This window comes from Alligator sinensis, unplaced genomic scaffold (genome assembly GCF_000455745.1).
Source record: "Alligator sinensis unplaced genomic scaffold, ASM45574v1 scaffold1094_1, whole genome shotgun sequence".
NCBI lineage: Eukaryota > Metazoa > Chordata > Crocodylia > Alligatoridae > Alligator > Alligator sinensis.
Genome location: NW_005842562.1, coordinates 51,243 through 63,007, shown reverse-complemented (window position 1 = coordinate 63,007; position 11,765 = coordinate 51,243). Strand labels below are relative to the sequence as shown.

At 46.8% G+C, this 11,765-nt stretch overlaps 1 protein-coding gene across 2 annotated transcripts in view; it reads right to left on the bottom strand.

Annotated features, from left to right (window-relative positions):
• Positions 1-11,765, bottom strand: part of SH3BP2 (SH3 domain binding protein 2) — a 58,745-nt gene that overhangs the window by 30,366 nt on the left and 16,614 nt on the right. The window contains exon 1 of one of the 2 annotated variants that reach the window (XM_006032329.3): positions 8,084-8,145. The exons of the other annotated variant lie outside the window; for it this stretch is intronic. The gene's annotated coding sequence lies outside the window, so the exon portion shown is untranslated. Of the gene's footprint in view, positions 1-8,083; positions 8,146-11,765 lie in introns of those variants that run through there. 2 annotated transcript variants of the gene reach the window in all.

Sequence of the window (11,765 nt, the reverse complement as noted above, 5' to 3'; positions counted from 1 at the left end):
CATCTAGACCCAGCCCTCTTTCCTGACTATGCAGGGAGTCGGATTCGATGATCTATTGAGGTCCCTTCCGACCCTAACATCTATGAATAGGGATTGTAGGCAAGGGTAAGTAGGAAAGGATTGGATACAACTTAAAAAAAAAGAGACTAGCTTGCAAGAGACTAGATAGCAAGCCAAACCCTTCAGACGCTGCTGCTCCAAGAAACACAGCTCACAAAAGGCACAGATTGCTTCAGACACAGCTGTATATGTTGTTTCTGTGTCCCTCCTCTAGAGCACTGCGATTGGAAGGGAACTCGGAGAAAGATCAGTCACTGGACAGCTACAGAAGACAATAGCAGAGCAGTTTCCCCTCCCCCCCTTCCATATATGGAAGATCAACCCATACCCCTCCCTCTTCTCAGTTTCCGTTTCCTGCAAGCCTTCCGAATCGATTTGGAGGCTTCTGATTTGATTTGGACCTTTTAACGGGTCTTCCAATTTGATTCGGAGTTGGAGATTCAGCCACCGAATTGGGCTAAATCTCCTCCAAATCGAATCAGCTACTAAAGCTTTGTACAGCCCTAATACCTAGGCCTTATTTCATGATATCAGCCGGATCTCAGCTTAAACAAGATGCAGTTCAGGACAGAAACTCTGCTTCTACAACAGCTAACTAAGAATGGCTTTAAGTGACCTCTTTCAAGGTCAAACAGTCACAAACTTCTTCAAGACTGTTTCAGGCTGGACATAAGGAAGAACTTCTTTACTGTCTGAGCCCCCAGGGCCTGGAACAGACTGCTGCTGGAGGTGGTGCAAGCACCTACTCTGGACTCCTTTAAGAGTCAATTGGACGTTTATGTTGCTGGGATTCTGTGGCCCCAGCTAACTTCCTGCCCCTAGGGCCGGGGGCTAGACTCGATCTTTCGAGGTCCGTTCCAGCCTTAATGTCTATGAAACCTTTCCTCGCAGTCCCTTCTGTTGCTAGCTAGTCAATAACACCATGCTCCACTGAAAGTACCCTCTCCCCACTGGCCAACAACCAGGAAACCCAAACCTGCCCTTGCATTTTCTACATTATATCAAAAAAGTAAAGCCGACACGTCCCCCATCTCTTTGGCTAACACTTCCCTTCAATTTACTCTTCTTGCTTTTACAACTGAACACTTTGCTCTTTGGTCCACCCATTCTTCCTTTAAGCCCCTTCTCACCAATCCAAAATGCATTTGCTTACAGAGATGTAGGTTGTAGCCGGGTTGGTCTAAGGACATAGGCAGACAAGTTTCTTTGGGTGAATCTGATGGCTATCTGAGTCTAATAAAAGATATCAGATTCATCCAAAGAAACTTGTTTGCTTACAGAGTGAACTTACTGAAATAAAAGCTTCCTACTTGGTGACTGAAATCATGGTTTTTAAATCACCCTTTTCATTTGCCTTTCACTTATTTTACAAAGTTAGGTGCATGTTCACTGGCTGATATAAAAAGTTTAAAGCATGTAGGCTTCCAGCTAAATAGAGCCTTCACAGCTTTTTGCTACATCAGTGGGCACAAGAACACTAAACACATTTGTTTGAGCAATTAAATATTCTTCTTAATTGTACATTTTACATTTCAGAGGCATTAATTTATCCTTTCAGGATGTTACAAAATGGTGAACGCTTTATTGCTAACCTGAGAGATATGCAACTCTTTGCTCATGATTTATATTAAGTAGCTGCCAATCACTTACACCCAGCAGCACAACCAATGCCCCCTCCCACAGGACTGAGCTCTTATATGACCTATTGTGCCCTGTTCTCAAACTTCAGCTTGAAAGTGAGATGCCTCCTGAAAGTGAAATCAGCACAAGTTAAGAGATTACAAGAACTTTAAGCTATAACATATGTTGCATTAAATTCAGATTTCATTTAAAACATGTATTTTTAAGAGAAAAATCAATTATGAAATTAAAAAAAGAAATTGGTGTTTATCAACCCTACTTCCTCAGCTCCTAGAACTATTTTCCTTTCCATCTCTCTGCAGACCACTACCTCTTTTCTGCATCGAAGTGCACAACAATAAAAAGGATTTCTCCTTCCCCTTGGGCGATTTCCAACTCTGTCAAAACGCTTGCTGGGAAACAGAAAGGCAGCAAAAAACAGAAACAGCTTTGTGCACAAAGCTGTGGGGGAGGAGGCAGAATGAAAAACTAGATAAAACATATACACAGTTCCTGATTGTGGAGAAGATTCAGCTTGAAATCTATGAAACTTCCTAGCTTAATCCTTCATCAGAATCCTTGTACTTTAAGCACCATATACAGAAAAGTTGGTATGTTAAACTTTCTGAAATACATTAATAAGGAACGATTCATACCTGTTGACTTTGGGCCCATGTCAGTGGTTTAAGGAAGTGGATGGGGAATAATTTTACATAGCATCTTCTTAAGAAGACTGAGATTCTCCCCTCATGAAAGAGTCTGCCAGGGACCCTGCATACCACTAAAATTCACTTCTTTCAGCACAGGACTCAAGTGGCATTTTACTGACTCTGCGCAGAGATAAATTTCACCCTAAAAATAACTACAATTTTATTCCCTTAAAATGGGCAGAACATCACAAGCCAAGAGACATGTGAAATTCTTGCCAGTAGGAATAAAACCAGATTAAGCTAGCCAACCATATCTTTCATTAGTACTCTTCCTGAGCCTTCACATGTTCTCCAGTCAAAACACCTGTCCCTTCTTCAGGGGTGGAAAAGGGCAATAAAATACACCCCCTAGCACTGAGCTGCTGTCCCCACCAGCATTTGTTCAATACTCCAGCTGTAGTATAGTGCTGAACGCTCGCTGCTGCATGCGTGCTTCCTCTTGCTGACCAACTTACAGGAAATGCTGTATGAGTGGTCCGAGAGCAGCCCACACAGCCCAGAGATGGGCCGTACACACAAATGAGCAAAGCATCAAGAAATAAAAATAGCGTTTTAAAGAAACTGCATTTCTCCAGGCCACAAGAAAACTGTCAGCTACTTGCACGACTGCGACGTAGCATACCTTATACAACTGTGTGAAATACTTCTGCTGACACTGCATGGCAGTTGCCTTCAGTCACGACAACAATAGGCTAGATTCCCTTCGGCTGCAACTCTCAGAAGAGATCTGGCTCAAAGCACAATCTTACAAAAATCTCGCAGTGAGATATTTGAAACCACTGCAACACTCGAATTTTTGAGTCAAAATTCATGAAGTAAGCCACTATTTAGGAACGTTTATGCATTTCTGATGCAGTTAGTCTGTAAGGTACAAATCTACCCTGCCTTCTGATTAAGTCTATCCCAACCATGCAGTTGGTTCAATAAAGGATATCACCCACGAAAAAAAAACAAAAAAAATCTGTGTCCGTCTCTTAAAACTACTATGGTTATCCCACTACAAATTCTTATGTTAATACTTCTGTCTGGTACGATGGGTTTTTCAGTTCAGCATATGACACCTTGGAGGAAGTTAAGCTAAGCTAAATCAGAATAAATCAGTCTTATTCTAGTACAAGAGCATCCGCACTGAGAACCCAGGCAGTTCTCTAAGTCTAGCTAACTACTCTGATATAACTATGTTAATCCTTAAAGAGACTGATATTTTAGAAGGTTTGATTTTCAGTCACCAGTGGTCAGAGGGGAGATAATGCTGGGAAAGGCAAATAGACAAACCCACAAGGATAAAGGGTAATGAGATAAGAATCTGTAGTCCCCGTTTAGACCCCAGGCAACTCTGACCTATACTCCGCCAGCCTTTTGAGGGTGGGGAAACCTGCTCTGAGTTTATGGCACAGATTCATTATATCTGGCAGCAGGGGGAGCGTTTCATTGTGTTCTGGTTAAAAGGCCAAGTGATCCTTCAGAAGTTAAGACAAAAATCCCTGAGTGACGTAATACACTGCTAGGAATATTCCTCTACCTAAAAAATATTTCATTTTAGGTGCAAGACCTTTAATAAGCCAATCATAAATTCTTTAACTAGAGGTGTTTAAATTAGGGCAAGGGAAGTTCTTACCCCAAACAGTTTAGCTCTTTAGCTTAGAACAGAGGTGTCAAGTCACCCATGCCAGATCTGGTCCATGGGGGCTCTTTGGTGGGCCAGATCCATGAGGTCCGATGGTGGTAGTGGGGCAAGCGGCCATGGGCCAGGCGGTCATTTTTGCCATGGCAATGGCAGCACAAGCAGTGTTGGGCTAAGCAGCCATGAAGTAAACAGGAACTTTGCTCCCCACTCTGCTGGATTCTGCCAAAGGTCCTGCCAATTGCTAGCTATGCCTCTAAATCCCCTGGCCCACCAGTGGCTCAGTGGGCTGGATGAAGCAGCTATGAGCTCCATGTTTGACACTCCTGGCTTAGAACATCACCTCTTTAAAAACTTTAAGATGCACTGGGCAAGCCAGATGCTCTCCTTCCCTGATACCTTAAACTGGCACAAAGAGGACCCACCTTTGCCCTTTCCCCGTTATTCATCGCTCACTGCAAGCATGACTGTAAATTGTAGGCAGTGGCTAAGGATAGTGTAAGATAATGTAAATACAATCAGCAAACAAAGGCACATTTAAATCTAGGTAGGTGAGTGGAAGTTCAGTTTCAAATCTTCAAAGCCTCCACAGCCCGCAGGCAGCTGCCAAGGGAGTTTCCTCTACTACACAAGCAAAGACACATGGGAGTTTCCTCCCACAGTGCTTTCTTGGCAGTAGCTCATACACATAAGTGAAGCAATCTAACCACTGGCCTGGCCTGCCTGTAATTAGAAGCAGAGGACAGCACAAATTATATCCAGGAACTGATCTTAGACCATAGTTCAGCTTAGATGTGAGCACATACTCTAGCTCTTAAGTGAAGAGACTGGTAAACAGTCAGATGTCTTGAGATTTTCTATTTACTTAAGGTGAATTGATCAATTTGCAAATAAACTACAAGTTTAAAAGCAACAGAAAAGAGGAAAACAACAAATTAGCCTTTTCTGGCTTTCAGACTTATATTAACTAACTTTTTTTGTATAAGTTTGCAGCACGTGTGCTTTTTTGCTTCCTAATAACTGCTTCTGAATCTCCATTTTATAAGGGAAACGGTAATTTCTTCATTTTACCAACAGATCACAGAATTCATCCTCCTGTATTGCATCTTAATGATTAAGGCAGGGTAGATGTACACATTATAGACTAACTAAATCAGAAGGATATACCATAAGCTTTTGCGAGTCCAAGCTCATTTCATTAGATGCTGCAAAGGGAGATGTACAGAGCAGCATACCAAATGTAGAGAGCAATTTGAATACAGAAGACTGAGAGGAAAGGAGGGGGCGAAGGGGAGAGGAGGCAGTGCTGGGAGAGGCAAACAGATAATAAACCCATAGGGTGAAAGTGCAATGGGATAAGAATCTGTAGTCCCCATTTAGACCATACTTAACAGAACCCAGCCTGTGAATTTCTTGTTTTGCAGTTTCCCATTCAAGTTTGTTTTCAAAGTTTTTCTGTTTAAGAAAAACTACCCTGAGGTCAGCAATGGCATGACCAGGGAAGTTAAAAGCACTCTGCCACAAAGTTGCCTGCCTTTCTGGAGCTGATGTCAGATTGATGCCAATTCATTCCTACACACAGGGATGGCCCCATCAGTCCAACTGATGGCATAAATGATACTGGCAGAGTTGCAGGTGAATGAACCTCAGATGTTATAATCCATGTTATCTGGTCCAATGATGACATGGCCTGTATTTGGGCTGGGGGAACGACACGGACACAGCTAGCATCTGGGTCCATTGCAGAGCCCGGTCACTCAGTGAGAATGGGAAGTAGCTGTTGCTTGAGAGATGCTATTTGAGGGGCCTACCTGTAAACCAGAACAGGTTTGTCCCCCATGACTACCTTGAGATGGATGTCCTGTTCCAGAAGGGGCGGGAGGTTAGTAATAAGGATCCAGGGTTTCACTGTTTAAAAATCGCAAATTCTCCAATAAAAACATCCAAATCCATGATTAAAATGAAACGCCACTATATGCAGGTATCAGTTGAATACAAATGTTTTATTGATATATTTACAATTTTAAAGCAATTTGGAAACCTACTAGTGCCTCAATCACTATAATAAAATAAATTCTTCATACCTATAAAGTTTGGTACTTAATTTCAGGATTTTTATCATGGAAAAATTAGAGCTTCCCCTACCCTCTTTGCTCACCAGGATGTGGGTCCAGGACCCTCACTCCCAAGCCACAGCCCCCCAGCCTTGCTGGTGCCCCTCACATCCCACCCACAGGCCCCCGGCACTGCTGGTGCCCCTGCCCCCCCCCCCGCCAATCTTCCAGAGGGGGCCCCAAACTTCCAGGGCTATGGGGCCAGGGACCTGGGCCTGCAGCCCTCTGCCCCCCAGCTGCTGCCCACAGGAATCAGTGCCTGCTGCGGCCCAAGCAAGGAACAGAGAGTAGAGCCCAGATCTGCCTCCCCCACAGGTGGTATGGCCAGAGCAGAGCCTGTCAGGGGTGCAGATGCAGGCTGCCTCCTGAGGGCTCAGGACTCCCTGCCCTGCCCCTGGGGTCTCCACAGCCCAGCGAGCAGGACCTGGCACAGCAAGGCAGAGCAGGGCTGGGGGGAAGCTTCTTGCTGCTGCAAGATCGGCGCGGCCCTGGCAAAGTGCCCCTGCCTGCCTGGCAGCAGTGACGGGCACAACTCTGCACCGCTGCTGCTAGGCAGGTAAGGGGCGCTTTGCCAAGGTGGTGTGGAACTTGCAGTAGCAAGGAGTTTCCCCGCCTGGTCCCGCTCTGCCCTGCTGTTGCAGGTCCCACCCACTGGGCCGCAGAGGCCCCAAGGAGAAGGCAGCAGGGTGGGAGTCCTGAGCGCACAACAGGTAGCCCACTGCCCGCCCCTGCCTCGCACACAGATCTGGGGGGCACTTGCCCCCCACCTTCCATGAGTGCACACAGTGGCAGGGAGCCAGCCCTTTCCCCCCCTCCAGACAAGCCACCCGCAGCCCCATCCTGCTCCTTGCCAGGACCCTGCAACTGCACATTCTGGCTCCAGGCCCCACACACCATCCGGCTAGGCAATAGCCCCAGCCAGCTCACTCCCCTCCCTCCCTGTGGGGGCCTGAATCCCACCCCCCGCCAGACTTACCTGTGGGAGGTGCTCTTCATGCACATGGTGCCCCGTGCCTGATTGCCCTCCTCCCGCTTCCCCCTAGGCCCTTGCAGGCTGGAACTGCCAGCCTGCAGAGCTCTTTGCAGAACTGGAAAATCTGCGTATTTCTCTGTTAAAATGAGAAATTGACATTTCTCTCAGTTAAAAGGGAAAATCCACAATGCTTTTCCATTTTTCTATGGGAAACAGAAAACCCGGTTCCTTGGCCATTAACGATGCGTCCAAGATGGGTGCTGGGGTTGACAACCAAAGGGATTCTGTTCTCGTCTTAGGGATGGTATTGTAGCAGGTCAGAGTGAGGGCTGAGGAAAACAGGGCTGATTTTTTTTAAAAGAAACTTATGAATGAACAGAAAAGTAGAGTGAAGGAAAAAACTGTAAAGTCAACCAAAGAAACCCGAGAGATTTTTTCTCCCCACCCCTTTTCTGTTCTTTTTGCCAAGGCATTTTGGAAAGAGATCATATATACATATGTCTCATTGAAAGCTACATTCATGCAAAGCACATGCAAACCCGGAGCAGTGACAGCCACAGACCACTTAAGGAGAATGTGCAGATAAGTCAGGGGGATGGGAAGTAGGAACATGGCTTCACTAGGTTCCACTAAAATCATGAGGAATACTTTGATGTTGCTCAAATAGGTTTTGAATTAAGTGGAAAAGTTACTGAATAAAAATAAAAGATCCTTGCAGCATAACATTTAAAGGAAACACATATTATACTAATCAATGAATAAGTAGACTGTCTTTTCAATATTTAATACCAAATAGATGCAACAAGCAAATTTATAAGCACTAGTACTGTTCCACGTAACAATTATTTAACTAAATGCTAAATAAATCCATCCAATGAAGCTTTTTCTACAGGGAATGCTTGATCTTGTCACATAAGCAGAAGAGGTGGATGCTAGTGCCCCTTCTGTTAAAGACCAGTAATACAATACTTAGCACATTTACCTCTGCAGATGAAAGCTGCAACCAGCACCACGATGGAAGTTCAACCTCTGTCAGACACTGAGAAGGAAAACAAGACAAATATTTTTCTGCTCCGACAGAGATTTTGCAGTACAATTTAATGAGCAAAAAAAGCTAATAAAGGGCAATCTTCCATTGTGCATTTACTGCTGCACAACACAGTAGCTGGAGTGAAATAGCAGCATAGTAAGGCATCTCTACAAAGTTTACATTAGGATCAAGGCAATCCACAAGTAAGTTATCTGCCTACATTACATTAGTGCCTGGGGACAAACTGGAGTAGGCACTGTCCCGACACCTTGTTAGAGAATAGTCCCCACCTTCCCCCAGTTTCAAAGTTTCAATATACAAATAACGAGAAGAAAAAAAGCACAGAAAGGTGAAAGCACTTTGCCTAAGGTCAGACAGTAAGTGAGCAGTAGAACCAGAAAGAGAACCTAGGACACTTGACTGAGTCCCGTGCCATCTCCACAGCACCATACCTCCCACAAAACAGCTCCAAAAAACCAACAGACGGGCTAATCTTAAACTTGGAGGGAGAATGGACTGTAATAACTTCAATTTAAGTTATAAATATAATGCAACACTTAAAAAGTATAAGCTTGGGAGGGGCAGACTGCCGTTTTCCTGTATTTATACAGCATCTAGCACAAATAGGTGTATACACATGATGGGAACTGCTAGGCACTGACAGGGAAGATACGCAAGAAGAGTGTGGAGTATTTAGGAAAAAAAGCTACGCTCCTACTTCAAAGCCCTGAGGTAAGTGGGGAAGCAGGAGACCTGGAGGAAGAGCAAGAGGAAAGGGCTACAGGGGAGGTGCTCTCATACTTCCTGAGAAAATCAGGGCAATCAACTAGTTACCTCGGGTGTCTGTACATGAATGCACAGAGCCTGGGAAACAAGCAGGAAGAACTGGAATTCCTCGCAGAGTCACGGAACTGGGACATGATTGGAATAACAGAGACATGGTGGGAGCTCGCATGACTGGAGCATGGTCACGGATGGGTACAAACTGTGCAGGAAGGACAGGCAGGGGAGAAGAGGGGGAGGAATTGCATTGTATGTAAAAGAGCCATAGGATTGCTCAGAGCTCCAGTAGGAAACTGGAGATAACCCAAAGACTCTCAACAGACCCAAGGTCAGAGGAGAGAGCAACAAGAGCGATGTTGTGGTGGGGGTTTGCAATAGACCACCAGACCAGGAGGAAGTGGTGGATGAGGCTTTCTTCAAAACAGCTAGTGGAAGTTTCCCAGTCACAAGCCCCGATTCTCATAGGGGACGTCAAATCACCCTGACATCTCTTGGAAGGGCAACACAGCAATGAGCAGGCAATCCAGGAAGTTTTTGGAGAGTGAAGAGGACAACTTCCTGGTGCAAGTGCTGGAGCAGCCAACTAGGGGCCATGCTCTTCTTGACCTGCTGCTCAAACAGGGAAGAACTGGTGGGGAATATAGTAGTGGATGGCAACTTGGGCAGCAGTGACCACAAAATGATTGAGTTCAGAATCAATCATCCTGGCTGTACTTTAAAAGACAAATAACTAGGGAAGAATAGAACAGCACTGCTCAGGCATGCAGGGATGAAGTCAGGAAGGCCAAAGCACAACTGGAGTTGCAGCTAACAAGGGACGGAAAGGGGAACAAGGGAGGTTTCTTCAAATATGTCAATAGAAAGAGGAGGATCTGGAAACGTGTGGGTCCCTTACTGAATGGGGGAGGCAACCCAGTGAGAGGATGCAGAAAAGGCTGAAGTCCTCAATGCATATTTCACCTTAGTCTTCACAGGCAAAGTCAACTCCTAGACTACTGCACTGGGCAGCACAGTTTGGGGAGGAGGTGAGCAGCCAACAGTGGTGAAAGAACAGGATAGGGACTATTTAGAAAAGCTGGACATGTACAAGTCCACGGGGCCAGATGGGATGCATCCAGGAATGCTGAGGGAGTTGGCTAAGATTGCAGAGCCACTCAAATCCGCAGGTGCTGAGGGAGTTGGCTGATGTGATTGCAGAGATGTTGGCCATCATCTTTGAAAACTTGTGGTGATTGGGGGAGGTCCTGGATGGTTGGAAAAGGGCAAATGTAGCGTCCATCTTTAACAAAGGAAGATCCAGGGAACTACAGATGAGTCAGTCTCACCTCAGTCCCTGGAAAAATCATGGAGCAAATCCTCAAGGAATCCATTTCTAAGCACTTATTGGAGAAAAAGGTGACTGACTAGGAACAGTAAGCATAAATTCACCAAAGGCAAATCATGCCCGATCAACTTGATTGCCTTCTATGATGAGGTGACTGGCTCTGTGGATTGATTTTTATCAAGGCTTTTGATATGGTCTCCCACAAAATTCTTGCAGGCAAGCTAAGGAAATATGAGCTGGATGAATGGACTGTCAGGTGGATAGAAAACTGGCTAGAGCATTGGGCTCTGATAATCAATGGCTCCCTGTCTCGTTTGGATAATCAATGGCTCGATGTCTAGTTGGCAGCCAGTATCAAGTGGAGCGCCCCAGGGGTCGGTTCTGGGGCTAGTTTTGTTCAATGTCTTCATCAATGACCTGGAAGATGGTGTTGAGTGCACCCTCAACAAGTCTGCAGATGACACCAAGCTGTGGAGAGTGGTAGATATGCTGGAGGGTAGGGCCAGGATTCAGAGTGACCTAGACAAATTGGAGGATTGGGCCAAAAGGAATCTCATGAGGTTCAACAAGGACAAGTCCAAAGTCCTGCACTTAGGATGGGACAATACCATGCAAGAGTACAGGCTGGAGCAGAGGTGGGCAAAATATGGTCCCTGGGCCACCTGACCACAGTGCGTCCTGCCGCCCCTTGGGCACACAGCTGGGCTGGCTTGGCTCCACAGCAGGACTGCCTTTCTAGGCAGCCCAGGTGGGGTCAGCTCCTTCCACTGCTGCCACCACTGTCCCCACCCGCACAGTACCAGCTGGGACCTGCACCACACCGCCCTGACACAGTGTGCCCCATGACTGCTCTGGACTCTCCTGTCTGGGCTAAGCAGCAGCAGCGGCAGTGGCACTGGGCAGAAACTGTTGCTCAGCGCAGAGGGAGAGTAGTCTTGCTGCTGCTGGGTAGTTCTTGGTACAGCCAGACTGCCCTGCATCTCTGCTTCCCGGGCTGCCCTACAGCTGTTCTGCACTGTCACTGCTGCCACATTGGGCAGCCCAGAGGTGGCGCTGATGCAAAGCAGCCCAGAGGCAGTGGCGATGGAGATGGAGATGTAGGGAAGCCCAGCCCGGGCAACCCCAATGAGAACTGCCCAGTGGTGGTGAGGGGGAGTGGCTGCTTTCCCTCGACACCAAGCAACAGTTTCTACCTGGCCCTGCCACTGTTGCTGCTACTCAGCTCAGACGGGTGAGATCAGAGCAGACACAGCGAGCACCAGGTCGAAGCTGCGTGGCACAGGTGGCAGCCAGTATCATGGGGCTAGGGGCAGCGGCGGCAGCAGCCAGAAGGAGCCTCTACCGCCTGGGCTGTCTAGAAAGGCAGTCCTGCCATGGAGCTGCCCCAGCCTTGCTGTGTGCCCAGGGGGCAGCGGGATGCACCACAGCTGGGCGGTACAGAGCAGGCGCAGGGCAGGGCTGGGGCTACTGGTGGTGGCAGCGAGGCACCGCTGGGCACACAGGTCCCAGGCTGTTGTGGGGCGGGTG